Raw genomic sequence first — 14,752 nt, forward strand, 5'->3', positions numbered from 1 at the left:
GTTGTAATAACAATAAAATCCTGCCTATCGGAGGATTGGGGCTCTCAATCCAGATCCGCTGGGTCTGTGATGGTTGTGAGTCCAGGCTCGAACTTGCAATAAAGACTCTTGTGCGTTTACATCGGAATCGGCTCCGTGGTGGTCTTTGGGGACCAGAAATCTAGGCATAACAGCTTGGGGAACTCATCTGGGATCCCCCAAGACCCCAGGAGCTTGGAACCAGGGAGTGGGGCACTGATCAGTGAGTTTGTCTTGTCTTGTGTGTCTTGTCTGTGGTAGTGAAGGGTTAAATTAAAGTGACTCTGTTTTGAGGTGTTAGTCAGTTTGTTGTTTACATTAAAATATAAATGACCCTGAGCATGCTTAAGTTTCAGGAACTGGTTTGTTTGTGCTAAAGTTGTTAAGCTGCAAATTCTTTAACAACCCTAAAGCCAGACTCCCTACAGCGCTTGTAAATTCCTAGAACAAAGCTATCTACAAGTTAAAGAAGCTACTCTGTGCTGTGCCTGCCCTTGGGAAGGACTGCACAAAGTAGGAGATAAAAGGACACTAGAAACAGACCCAGACAGTCAGGAAACTTCCTTGATAACCTTTGACTCCCCTAGGATGCCCCTAGCCCTGATCCAATCAGCCCTCGATCCATACCCTAATTCTGCCCAAACACTTGCTTGCTGTAAATTTCATAGTTTTTGCCTTTATAAGCCCTGTAGAAATCCAGCTCAGGGCTTCCTCCCTATCTCTGCTGTGTTGGTGTAAGGGACTAGGCCCGAGTTGCAACTCGGCTGAATAAAGCCTTGCTTTTTGCATTTTGGGACTTCTGGCTCTCGGTGGTCTTCTTGGTGTGTCTCTCTCTTGACTTGGGCATTACAGTAGCACCCAAATCAGTAATATTCTGTAAGGTTGTCATAAGACTTAAGCAGACACGCAGGTGGGTCGTCAACCGGGAGTCTTGGAAGACGTTCCAGGACCCCTTTCAAGTAGGGAACAAAGTCCCCTCCTCACTTTGTATAATTAGTAGGAACAAAGTGGGTCGCTCCCATGCAGCTGGGCGAGGCTGCCATTTCCCCATTCTGTTCTTCCTCCTCTGGGTGGAAGGAATCTGTTTTGTGAGGAATCTGTTTTCTGTCTTTTTGTGTGTTCTTTGGTGTTTGTTTTTGGCTGTTTGTATCTACTTTTCTGAAACTCACAATAAGATGGGACAGACTCAGACAACTCCTCTTTCTCTTTTGATGGACAATTTTAAGGACGTAAAAAGTCAGTCACTTGACTTGAATATAGAAGTGAAAAAAGGGAAACTAATCACCTGGTCTGGCAGGATTTGGTGGAAACCCCAGCCCTCCCTTTCCTGGTTAAGGCCCTTTCTACCCCCTCAGGAACAGCTTCTAAGGAAGACATGGGACACGCAGCCTCTGCGTGTTTAAATCCTCGTCTATTCCTTCACAACCCACTCACCTTGTCCTTGCATGAACCATTCAAAATATTGTTCTAGTGACTGTGGACCTCCCCATTTTGCCACAGCTCCACTTCTAGCCTATTTGATGATTCCTTGCAGATGAGATTCTCCCGGCCTTTCCTGCCTGGGCTGACCTCGAACCTCAATCCTCAAATCCCAGCCTCCTGAGTAGCAGGGAGGATAGGCATGAGCCACTGGTACCTGGCTTCAAACACAGTTTTGTTAGTCTTTTAGTGCATCCAGCTCATCTGTCAGGGATTATGCAGCCATGATGTACATATCTGACTCTGGTTTGGGTCGAAGACCCTCACCTCATGAAGGAAAGTCTCAGGCCCTACTGTGAACTACTGAAGGAGAATGTCAGATCCCCTGGCTATATACTTTTTTAAGTTTAAAAGACATTGATGGAATAGTCATTGACCACTGCATACTGACCTTGGCCTTGGAAGTGAAGAAAGATTTGGGGAAGAGGTGGATAGGGAGGTGGGAGGAGATGGGGGCGGCTTCCTTCCCATCCACTATTAATTTGTATCCACATTCATCCTTGATCCACAGGGAGCAATTATATGTGTTCACAGATCACACCCACTTGGGATCCCCCTTGGTGTGAATCAGACAGAGAATCTCAACCAATAGGTTCCCCGGGACATAGAGGAAAGCAAAGATCACTCATTTCTATCTAAATATAATATAACATCATAATGGTAAAATATACATGCCTTCCGCCTTACTGATAGAAACTCTGTGGAGCATACAATCTGGTGGGGGTAAGTAGTGTTGAGTTTATTTCAATCATAGCTCACCCATGCCAGTGTTTTGACATCTTATAAATCTTCACTGTCGACAACACCTTAATATTGGATTGTGAGCTACTTTCCCTGCCTCCCACCAGCCTCTTATCTCCTCTAGGACTTGGCAGTTCTGGGCATTGCATGTGGGTGCCGTTGCACACAATGTCTTGTTGTCACTGCAGGCTTGTCTCAGGTGCTTCAAATAGCAAAATGCCTGGAAAATAGCAAGAGCATAGCTCTCTGGGTTGTCTGCATTTTCAACACTGAGTACTATGACACCTTGATCTCTCAGTCTGTTTTGGATTAGGCAACCATTTCTCTGTGGACACTTAGCTTTCCTTGACATCTGAGCCATTCCTGAGATCCCATCAGAGCCTCCCCCTGGCTCTGGGTCTCCAGTACATTCCACTTGTGGTGTGTCCTGGTGCCGGTTCCATATGCCCAACACACCTTCCTACTTGATCCCTGGATTCCAGGACCACTTCCTTATAGTTACCAGAAGCTTCCCAATGCCCAGCTACAGTCCATGATGATTCTTGTGTTTGAAATCATCCCTCTTCTCCATGTAACGTCAAAGTCATCCTTTTCATTTTAATATATGATGGAGGTTCCTCAAAAACACTTTTTGGAGAGAATTGGTGGCTGTGATGTAAAGCTGCCACTGTCCCGACTGCTGGGTGCAGTTGTAGGGGCTAGAAACCAGGTCTGGTTTGAGTGGAACTCAGGGCCTCATGCTCCAAGTTCAAGCCCAGTGCCAGAACACACACAAAAAGAACAAACAACGAGTGGGAGAAAGATGGCGCCGAAAGAATAGGGAGGCGCGCCGAAAGAATAGGGAGGCACCCCGACTCGCACCAACTGAATAGCGAGCTGGGAACTCCAACACCCAATACCCCATCAAGAACCCAGCAAAACCAGCATCCAGAAGCAGTGGAGAAATGCAGGAAAACAAAAAGGAGCAAAAAAGAAGAACCGAAAACCTACACAGAGCCGGAGATTCTCCGGGGCACCCTCCCCCCACCAGCCGACCCTGGCCCAAACAGGGTCAGGCTGGGAAAGGAGAACCCGGCGATCGGCAGACAGGCTGCCAGGAGCGCAGAATTCATATAGCGGGAGACCCCACGGACACAAGGCAGGGTGCGGACCAAGACAACCACCGACATCGACGAGAAGTTCAGGTCCACACAGGGTTCGGAAAAGGGAACCCAGCGCGGCAGAAAGAGGGAACCGGGGAAGCCACCACAGCACTTCGCCATCCCCTGAAGGGCCAACGGCTGCCTGGGACACACACACAAAGCAGCAAAAGTGAGTCCCCCATTATCCCCTCCCCCAACGGGAGATCAGCTATCAGAGACCCAAGCCCTACAAAGAAGCTAGATCTCCCTCCCTCCCCCTCCCCACCCCCGAGGGAACAAAGAATCCCCAAATCAGGCGGGAAGCTCCCATCAGGCGCTGGGAAGTCAGTTTAGCAGGGGAAGGGCGGAACAGCCCCAAGACCCCACAGGTTCCTGAACTGGCAGAACCGGCCCCACCCCCTTCCCAACAGGGGCCGGGAGACGGCCGGCTGTGCAAGCCCCACCCGAGGCGCCTGGAGCTCGCAGACTCTTACAACTAAAATCAAGGGCGCTGGTGGGCAATACCAGCCCAGCAGGGTCACCTGAGCCTGATCACGTCCCCCCCTCACAGCGGAGGCGAGGTCTGAGGGTGCCAAACCACACCCGGACAGTCAATCCCACTGGGACCCACACATACCGCCTCCCCCAACGGGCTCGCGGGAGGGCGCAGCACAACCCAACAACCCAGGACTGGCTCTGGGAGGCATATCCCGCTAAAGTGCCTGTTGTAGCACAGGAGGGCGGGGCCCCCGGCGACAGTGCTCACTCTGGTAGGCGTACCCTGCACTGGTGGGCGGGGCCACAGTGGCAGCACCTGCTGACGTAGATACCCCTACACAGGAGGGAGGAAAGAGCTACAGACCAAACCTGAGAAGCTATCCACAGATCTCCAGATGCGCAAATCACAAAGAACCATAAGTCAGTTCATCAAAGGGCAAGCCAACTCACCAGCTCCAAAAAGCAGCACGACTGAAGAGGAGATGGAGACTAAAAAAGCAAATGAGGCCATGTTAACAGGAATGATTGAGAGCGTCAGAAATGAAATCAGAAAACAATTCCAGGAGTTTAGAGCGGAAATCTGGAAGGACACCCAGGAAGCAAAGAAAGAAATGGAAGCAAAAATGGATACAATGCAAGCCGCCTTTAAAGAAAATATCCACATCCTGAGAATTGAAATGCATGAAAAAATAGATTTAAAATACAACTCTTTAAAGGAAGAAATTTCCATGATCAGAGCTGATCTGACAACCATAATAGCTCTCTGACATCCATAAACTCCGCAATTGAAACCATAACACAAAGAGTAGACCATATAGAATCCAGAATCTCTTGCCTGGATGATGAAGCAGCTGACAACAACCAGAAAATGACCACATTCCAAGAAAAGGTGAAGCTTCAGGGAAGACTAATCCAGGAACTAATGGACAAAGACAAGAGATATAATCTGTGCATAATTGGAATAGAAGAAGGAGCCGAATACCAGAACAGAGGGCTTAATCATGTTCTCAATAAAGTTATTGCAGAAAACGTCCCCAATCTCAGAGGGGACCCCATCCAGGTAACCGAAGCCTATAGGACACCTGGCAGGCCAGACCCCAGAAAAACCACCCCAAGGCACATAATATTCAAGACTTCAGACCTCAAGATTAAAGAGCAAATTCTGAATTCAGCCAAAGTGAAGAAAGAAATTTTCTACAGTGGGAAGAGGATTCAAATAACAGCTGACTTATCCACACAAACTTACCAAGCACGAAGTGAGTGGAAGAACACCATCCAAGTACTTCAGGCTAACAATATGCAACCTCGGATCAAATATCCAGCGAAATTGGAGTTCACATTCGAAGGGAAAACCAGATCTTTCCACACCAAAGAGGAGCTAAAGGAGTATGTGAATAAAAAACCAGCCCTACAGCGAATCCTAAGAGGGGAGCCCCACCAAACAGAGATTGTACAAGACACACAGACAGAATCAGAAAGAAACTTCAATAGCCAAAGTCCAGCAGAAAGACCAGCTCACTAAAGACCAGAAAAAAAAAGAGGAAAAAATAGCCCAACGAGAAAATGGAAGGAGAAAAAACACCCTTATCCTTGATCTCTTTAAATATAAATGGCTTGAACTCCCCAATAAAGAGGAGCAGACTGGCAGAATGGATTAGCAAACAAAAAGTTGACATCTGCTGTCTACAAGAGACCCATCTTACAGCAAGGGACAAAAACAGGCTTCGAATGAAAGGATGGAGCAAGATCTACCAAGCAAATGCACCCATCAAAACGGCAGGTGTAGCCATTCTGATCTCAGACAAGCTGGACTTCTCTTTAAAGTCCACTCAAAAAGACAAAGAAGGACACTACATATTAATACAAGGAAAAATCCAGAATTAAGAAATCACAGTGATCAATGTATACTCACCGAACAAAAGAGACCCTACATATGTCAAGCAAATTCTCACAGAATTACAGAACAAGATAGACGCAAACACAATCATAGTGGGTGACTTTAATACTCCTCTCTCTCCAAGAGACAGATCCAACACCCAGAGGATTAGTAAGGGAGCTGAGGACCTAAATAACACCATTTCCCAAATGGATCTGACAGACCTATATAGAACCTTTCACCCTACAGAGACCCAATACACCTTCTTTTCAGCAGCCCATGGATCATATTCCAAAATAGACCACGTCATAGCCCACACAAAGAACCTCAGCAAATACAAAAGTATTGATGTCATCCCATGTATTATATCTGATCACAGTGGATTAAAGGTAACCCTCAACAACAAAGGAAACCACAGACACTATACACACTATTGGAGGCTAAACGCCACGCTGCTATCCAACACTTGGGCCACAGACCAAATTAAAGATGAAATCAACGAATTCATATGCCACAATGACAAAGAAAACACATCACAAAGAAACCTATGGGACACAGCTAAGGCAGTACTGAGGGGCAAGATCATTGCCCTCAGCACCCACATTAAAAGAATGGAAGCAGAGCAGGTGAATACCCTCACGATGAAACTAAAACAACTGGAGAAACAAGAAATGACAGAATCTAAAACGACTAGGAGGGGAGAGATCACAAAGATTAAAGAAGAGATAAATCTGATTGAAAAAAGAAAGACCATTCAACAAATAAATAAGACTAAAAGCTGGTTCTTTGAGAAAATAAACAAAATTCACAGACCCATTGCAAGACTTACAAAAAAAAGAAGAGACTCTTATATGTAAAATCAGGGACTCCAACAGAAAAATTACAACAAGTCCACACGATATTCAAACAATCATAAGGAGCTATTTCCAAAACCTCTACTCAGCAAAAAACAATAATTTTACAGAAATGGATCAACTCTTAGAGAAGTACAAACTGCCCAAACTGAACCAAGAAGAAATAAATCAACTAAATAAACCAATAACTTACAGTGAGATACAGGAGGTAATCAAGAACCTCCCAACAAAGAAAAGCCCAGGCCCAGATGGATTCACCAACGAATTCTACAAAACCTTTAGTGAGGAGCTAATACCAATACTGCTCAAACTCTTCCGCGAAATAGAAAGAGAGGGAGAAATCCCAAACTCATTCTACGAAGCCAATATCATACTCATTCCCAAACCAGGCAAAGACCCAACAAAAAAAGAGAACTACAGACCAATATCACTAATGAACACAGACGCAAAGCTCCTCAATAAAATATTAGCTAACAGGATCCAGAAACTGATCAAGAAAATCATACTTCATGACCAAGTAGGCTTCATCCCTCAGGCACAAGGATGGTTCAACATCCGTAAATCAATCAACATAATTCACCACATAAACAGATCTAAAATTAAGAATTACATTGTTATCTCAGTCGATGCCCCAAAAGCCTTTGACAAAATACAGCATCCATACCTATTAAAAGCTTTGGAGAGAACAGGAATAGATGGAACATTCCTCAAAACAATAAAAGCCATATACAACAGACCAACTGCTAATATCATATTAAATGGAGAGAAACTTAAATCATTCCCCCTAAACTCAGGAACAAGACAAGGATGCCCACTCTCCCCACTTCTTTTCAACATAGTGCAGGAATCCCTAGCCATAGCAATAAGGCAAGAGGAGGACATCAAAGGGATCCACATCTGCAAGGAAGAAATCAAGTTATCCTTATTCCCAGACAACATGATCTTATATCTGAAGGACCCAAAAAACTTAGTCCTAAACTCCTACACCTAATAAACCAATTTGGCAAAGTAGCAGGATGCAAAATCAATCCACAAAAGTCAGCGGCTTTTCTGTACACCAGCAATAGACAAACAGAAAAGGAAATTATGGAAACAATTCCATTTACAGTAGCCAAAAAAAAAGAATAAAGTACCTAGGGATCAACTTAACCAAGGATGTGACGGACCTATTCAATGAAAACTACAAAAATCTAATAAGGGAAAACAAAGAAGACACAAGGAGATGGAAAGACCTCCCATGCTCATGGGTAGGCAGAATCAATATAGTGAAAATGGCCATATTGCCCAAATTGTTATACAAATTCAATGCAACACCTATCAAAATCCCAGTCACATTCTTCACTGAAATAGAGAAACCAATCCATAAATTCATATGGAACAGCAAAAAACCTAGAATAGCCAAAGCAAATCTAGGCAAAAAAAGCAGTGCAGGAGGTATCACAATACCAGACTTCAAGCTCTACTACAAGGCCATCATAACAAAAACAGCATGGTATTGGTATAAAAACAGATCGGAAGACCAGTGGATTAGAATTGAAGACCCAGAAATAAAACCGAACTCGTACAGCCAACTGATATTCGACAAAGGAGCTAAAGACATACAATGGAATAAACATAGCCTCTTCAACTACTGGTGCTGGGAGAACTGGGCAGCCATATGCAGAAAACTCAAAGTAGACCCAAGCCTATCACCATGCACCAAGATCAACTCAAAATGGATCAAGGACCTCAACATCAGACCTGAATCCTTGAAACTATTGAAGGACAAAGTAGGAAAGACGCTAGAACTTATAGGCACAGGAAGGAACTTCCTGAATAGAGTCCCAGGGCACAACAAATAGGGGAAAGACTCAACAAATGGGACTACTACAAATTAAAAAGTTTCTGCACAGCTAAGGTCATAGCCACCAAAATAGAAAGACAGCCAACGATATGGGAAAGGATATTTGCCAGCACAGCAACAGACAAAGGCCTGATATCTGTCATCTACAAAGAACTCAAAAAACTAAGCCCCTCCAAGCCCAATAAACCTATTAGGAAATGGGCAAAAGAGCTAAAGAGAGACTTCACAATAGAAGATATAAAAATGGCAAAGAAACAAATGAGGAAATGCTCAACATCCCTGCTAGTAAAGGAAATGCAAATAAAAACAACCCTGAGATACCACCTCACCCCAGTTAGAATGGCCTATACTCTGAACTCAGGCAACAACAAATGCTGGAGGGGCTGTGGGGAAAGAGGAACCCTTCTCCATTGTTGGTGGGAGTGCAAATTAGTACAACCACTTTGGGGAACAGTATGGAGGTTTCTCAAAAAGCTTAATATAGACCTACCCTATGACCCAGCCATACCACTCCTAGGCATCTATCCTAAACAGCAAACCCCAAGGTATCAAAAAGACATTTGTACTTCCATGTTTGTCGTGGCACAATTCACAATAGCCAAAATATGGAAACAACCCAGATGCCCCTCCACAGACGAATGGATCTAAAAAATATGGTACTTATACACAATGGAATACTACATAGCAATTAGGAATCGTGAAATATTGTTATTCGCAGGGAAATGGTCAGAACTCGAACACATAATGTTGAGTGAGACAAGCCTAGAACACAGAAAACAAAGGGGCATGATCTCCCTGATATATGACTGTTAACAAAGGGAGCCGGCAAGACAGTACAGACCAGGTTTGTGAAACCAAAAACTGCTTGTCAAATAGTATTTCCCACAGGATTGGGGCAGCGACCCAACAGTATGTAACTAAAACCAAACAATTACTCAACATATAAAGGTCAAAAATTGACCTCTCAGGGGAATACAATGGCTCAAAAGCTAGGTATGTACGTTCATATAAGACTACTGTCGACATATGGTCTAATATCGACATTACATTTAAAGCCCTAGGCGAACTTTCTTGGGCGTGGCCACCTGGCTACTTTATATGTTCTAGATACGTTGTATATTGTATATATGCCTACCTGACCTAGAGAAGGGATAGAAAAACAGGGTGTAAGATATCACAAGAAATGTACACACTGCCCTACTACCTAACTGTACCCTTTTTGCACAACACCTTGTCAACAAATTGGTGTTTCCTTTAGATTAAAAGGTTTTGGCATGTGAGAAAGACAATCCCTAGAAAGTGAGTATGTGACAAATGATATCAGTACGTCTTAAAATTAAAGCATATGGGGCTGGGGATATGGCCTAGTGGCAAGAGAGCTTGCCTCGTATACATGAGGCTCTGGGTTCAATTCCCCAGCACCACATATACAGAAAACGGCCAGAAGTGGTGCTGTGGCTCAAGTGGCAGAGTGGTCGCCTTGAGCAAAAGGAAGCCAGGGACAGTGCTCAGACCCTGAGTCCAAGGCCCAGGACTGGACAAAAAAAAAAAAAAATTAAAGCATATGAGTAAATTGGTATGTAATCAAATTGGCTATAATATAAATAGGGTCAGAATTGGGACTTCGGTGTAAAACTATGTTAGTCTGTACCTGCATCTGCAGGGCTATGGGACTTGGGTGATGTCATCTAAATGTTAACCAGAAAGATCTCATGTATCTTTAACTACTTGATTCCCTTGCTAAAATGGTTTTGTATGTAAAGCCTGGATTTGCTCATGTGTAGCCTTAGGATCAGAATTGGGATCCCCTCCCATAATTCCTAGCTTGCAATCGCATTTGTTATGAGCTTTTACCCCCCTCAGAGCCCTATAGCAGGTCCACCAAGAGATCTGGCCCAAGCTATGAGACTGGACCTTCTCCTGAGCCACACCCGCTACCAACTGAGTAACCCACCACCAACAAGGAAACTTGGATGACTGAAGCCTGTGGATTCATTCGCAGTGAGAGAGAACATTCTACCCTGGTGGCACAACAGAGGCTGTGTACCAAAAGGTGGACTTGGCTAACTTTACCTTGCTAGGATATATATGGTTGGTGCTTCCGTAGCTAGGGAGAGAGCCTAGACACTCATAAACCCTACCTGTGGGTGGGCCGGTGACTTGGGGATGAGCTACTGTTACTCCCCTGACCACTATTATTACTCCTACTGGAGTCATGAGATCATGGCACCACCATAAAAAACTTTCAGTTGTGACCAGCCCCTTGTTTGTGATTATGCTTGTCCGGATTATAGGACCCTGTATTATTAATGTTAGCTGCTTTTTGTTAAGAATGGGATTAACTCATGGTTCTTAGAGCCCAATACCAACCCATTGACCCTGAAATTAGAGACTCCAGCATGTAAGATACTAGATTGGCTCTTAAAGGTCCAATTGAAAGGGGGGAATGAAGAGCGTAGAGAATAAAATTGTGACCATTATGCCCCTAACAGCTATTTTGCTTCTGTACCTTTGCTTTCTAATCCATGGGGAAGTGGAAAAATACCAGCAGTCTTCCTATAGCTACTCTGTAACCACACACCCCGCCCTCCCCCCCCCCCCCCCCGCCGAATCTGGGCACTATATGGTGCCAGGACGTGATTAATTGTCCGTGCCCGGAGACCACTCAAGGTTGGACATAACTAAGTGTCAGCTCTCAGACCTTGGCCCGGACCAGGAGGTAGGAACCCGCTGGCTCCAGTAATGTGGCTATGTGACCAGTCCTGGAGGCCCACCCCCAGGGTTAAGGCCGTCTGACCCTTGCTTCGGCAGGAAGACCCAGGCCAATCCTTAGGCGACCAGTAAACTAGGACAAATGTCAACCAATCGTGTACTTGTAACTGGGGGTCTTCTTCGTCTTCCCTCATCTTCCCTGTACTTGTCTATAAAATCTGTGCTGGAATTGTGCTCAGGGCCTCTCAGCATCACTGACAATGAGTGCGCAGGGGGGACTGGGTTCGAACTCCCAATAAAACGACCCTGCGGTTTGGCTTTGACTCTGGACTCTGATGGTTGTCTTTGGGGGCCTTAAAATCTGGGCATTACATTTGGTTCCCTGACCGGGAAACCCCCAGTCCCACCAGATGCCTAGTCAACGGGTCGCTGAAAGCCGATCTGTAAGTGAGCTAGCTCTGTCTGTTTTTGTGTTGTCTGTCATTGTCTGAATCTGTGTCTGTGGTCTCAGACACAAAGTGAGAGTTCGTGCCTGCGTCTGAGTCTGTCTGGGGAATCTGACACTGGCAAGTAGTCCTGGCGGACGCGTCTATACAGCTGCCAGTGGGCCAGTGGGAGACGTCTGCCAGGACCCCCAGAATCTGGGGCTAATTTTAGCCCGTCTGGTCAGACACGAAGTGAGTTCATGCCTGAGTCTGAGTCTGGGGCTGTTTTCAGCCATCTGGTCAGACATGAAGTGAGTTTGTGCCTGAGTCTGTAATCTGGGGCTGTTTTTAGCCGTCTGGTCAGACACGAAGTGAGAGTTTGTGCCTGAGTCTGTAATCTGGGGCTGTTTTCAGCCACCTGGTCAGACTTGAAGTGAGTTTGTGCCTGAGTCTGAGTCTGGGGCTGTTTTCAGCCATCTGGTCAGACACAAAGTGAGAGTTCGTGCCTGAGTCTGTAATCTGGGGCTGTTTTCAGCCGTCTGGTCAGACACGAAGTGAGTTCGTGCCTGAGTCTGTAATCTGGGGCTGTTTTCAGCCATCTGGTCAGACACGAAGTGAGTTCGTGCCTGAGTCTGAGTCTGGGGCTATTTTCAGCCATCTGGTCAGACACGAAGTGAGAGTTTGTGCCTGAGTCTGTAATCTGGGGCTGTTTTCAGTCATCTGGTTGGGCATGTAGGGGCAGCGTGCCTGCGTTTGTTTCTGTGGCCTGGAGCCCATCCTGCGGCGAATTATGTTTGCTTCTGTGTTCTGGGGAGTGGCCTGAAATGCTGAAGGGCGCCTGTGAGTTGTCCTGTGTTCTGTGTGCCCTAACCAGTTTCACTTGCAGATTCACCCTGGCTGGTGAAGGAGGACTTCCTTATCTGCTCATTTATCTCACAGCCCCTGCATCGTCCGAATTCTGTCCTTCCTTGGCGCCTTTCTCCTCCTTTCCTAGATTGTCTTTCTGATTCTCCGCTTTCCCTCTCAGATGAGGCAGACCCAGAGCACTCCCCTAACTCTCTTAATAATTTTAAGGATGGTAAGGAAAGAAGCCATAACTTGAGTATGGAGATAAAAAAAAAAGAAAAATTGCTTGCCTATATTGTTCTGGTCTGGACTGGTCTCTGTTTTCTGTATCCCCTGACTGTGACAGACGAAATGGACAGACTCCCTTAACGCCCTGGATTTATGTTTAGCTCATTAAAAAGATTTACAGGCGACAGCTCACAATCAGAGTGAGTGTCCGCAAAAAGAACTCTGGGGGACCCCCACCCAGCCTCCTCCTTAAGCAGCAAATTATTTAGTGTGCTAAAATGTTTTGTTAAAACTATCAAGCCCTGGAAAATGAGGCTGGAGAATGCTACAATTATTTGTTAAAAGTTTTGTCTTAAAATTTGCGTGTTACAGGAGTAAGATTGGCAAAAATATCTCTTGCCACTAAAATGTATGGCTGATGTTTATTTTGCGCACTTCAAGATCTTTTTTTTTTTTTTTTTTTTGGCCAGTCCTGGGGCTTGGACTCAGGGCCTGAGCACTGTCCCTGGCTTCTTTTTGCTCAAGACTAGCACTCTGCCACTTGAGCCACAGCGCCACTTCTGGCCATTTTCTGTATATGTGGTGCTGGGGAATCGAACCCAGGGCCTCATGTATATGAGGCAGGCACTCTTGCCACTAGGCCATATCCCCAGCCCCCACTTCAAGATCTTTTGAGTATGTATGTGTGTGCATGTGTGAGAGTGAACATGTTCAAAACTGTATGATACAAAATTAAGATTAAGTTTGAATTCAAATGATCATCAAGTTCAGGCATTACCAAATGTTAAAAAAAACAAACAAACAGAAACTAGAGTTAAAAAAAGATTACTCAGGGTTCTTGAATTAGCAGTCAAAAAAAGTGGGTATCTTCTCTCCCCACTTCTTTTCAACATAGTGCTGAAATCCCTAGCCATAGCAATAAGGCAAGAGGAGGACATCAAAGGGATCCACATCGGCAAGGAAGAAATCAAGTTATCCCTATTCGCAGAAAACATGATCTTATATCTGAAGGACCCAAAAAACTCAGTCCCCAAACTCCTACACCTAATAAACCAATTTGGCAAAGTAGCAGGATACAAAATCAATCCACAAAAGTCAGGAGCTTTTCTGTACATCAGCAATATACAAACAGAAAAAGAAATTATGGAAACAATTCCATTTACAACAGCCAAAAAAAGAATAAAGTACCTAGGGATCAACCTAACCAAGGATGTGATGGACCTATTTAATGAAAATTATAAAAATTTAATAAGGGAAATCAAAGAAGACACAAGGAGATGAAAAGACCTCCCATGCTCATGGGAGAATCAATGGGCAGAATCAATATAGTGAAAATGGCCATATTGCCCAAATTGTTATACAAATTCAATGCAATACCTATCAAAATCCCAGCCACATTCTTCACTGAAATAGAGAAACCAATCCATAAATTCATATGGAACAGCAAAAATCCTAGAATAGCCAAAGCAAATCTAGGCAAAAAAAAAGCAGTGCAGGAGGTATCACAATACCAGACTTCAAGCTCTACTACAAGGCCATCATAACAAAAACAGCATGGTGTTGGTATAAAAACAGATCGGAAGACCAATGGATTAGAATTGAAGACCCAGAAATAAAACCGCACTCTTACAGCCAACTGATATTCGACAAAGGAGCTAAAGACATACAATGGAATAAACAGCCTCTTCAACTACTGGTGCTGGGAGAACTGGGCAGCCATATGCAGAAAACTCAAAGTAGACCCAAGCCTATCACCATGCACCAAGATCAACTCAAAATGGATCAAGGACCTCAACATCAGACCTGAATCCTTAAAACTACTGAAGGACAGAGTAGGAAAGACATTAGAACTTATAGGCACAGGAAGGAACTTCCTGAATAGAGTCCCAGGGGCGCAACAAATAGGGGAAAGACTCGACAAATGGGACTACTACAAATTAAAAAGTTTCTGCACAGCTAAGGATATAGCCACCAAAATAGAAAGACAGCCAACCATATGGGAAAGGATATTTACCAGCACAGCAACAGACAAAGGCCTGATATCTGTCATCTACAAAGAACTCAAAAAACAAAGCCCCTCCAAGCCCAATAAACCTATTAGGAAATGGGCA

The 14,752-nt window shown here is 44.7% G+C and overlaps 1 protein-coding gene across 1 annotated transcript in view; it reads right to left on the bottom strand.

Annotated features, from left to right (window-relative positions):
* Window positions 1-1,883: 1,883 nt before the first annotated feature.
* LOC125368429 (sulfotransferase 2A1-like) overlaps window positions 1,884-14,752 on the bottom strand; it is a 28,803-nt gene continuing 15,934 nt past the window's right edge. Inside the window, exon 7 of the mRNA XM_048369390.1 lies at window positions 1,884-1,894. The gene's annotated coding sequence lies outside the window, so the exon portion shown is untranslated. The remainder of the gene's footprint in view (window positions 1,895-14,752) is intronic.

The sequence above is a fragment of the Perognathus longimembris genome, chromosome 20, assembly GCF_023159225.1.
Source record: "Perognathus longimembris pacificus isolate PPM17 chromosome 20, ASM2315922v1, whole genome shotgun sequence".
In the NCBI taxonomy this organism is placed as follows: domain Eukaryota; kingdom Metazoa; phylum Chordata; class Mammalia; order Rodentia; family Heteromyidae; genus Perognathus; species Perognathus longimembris.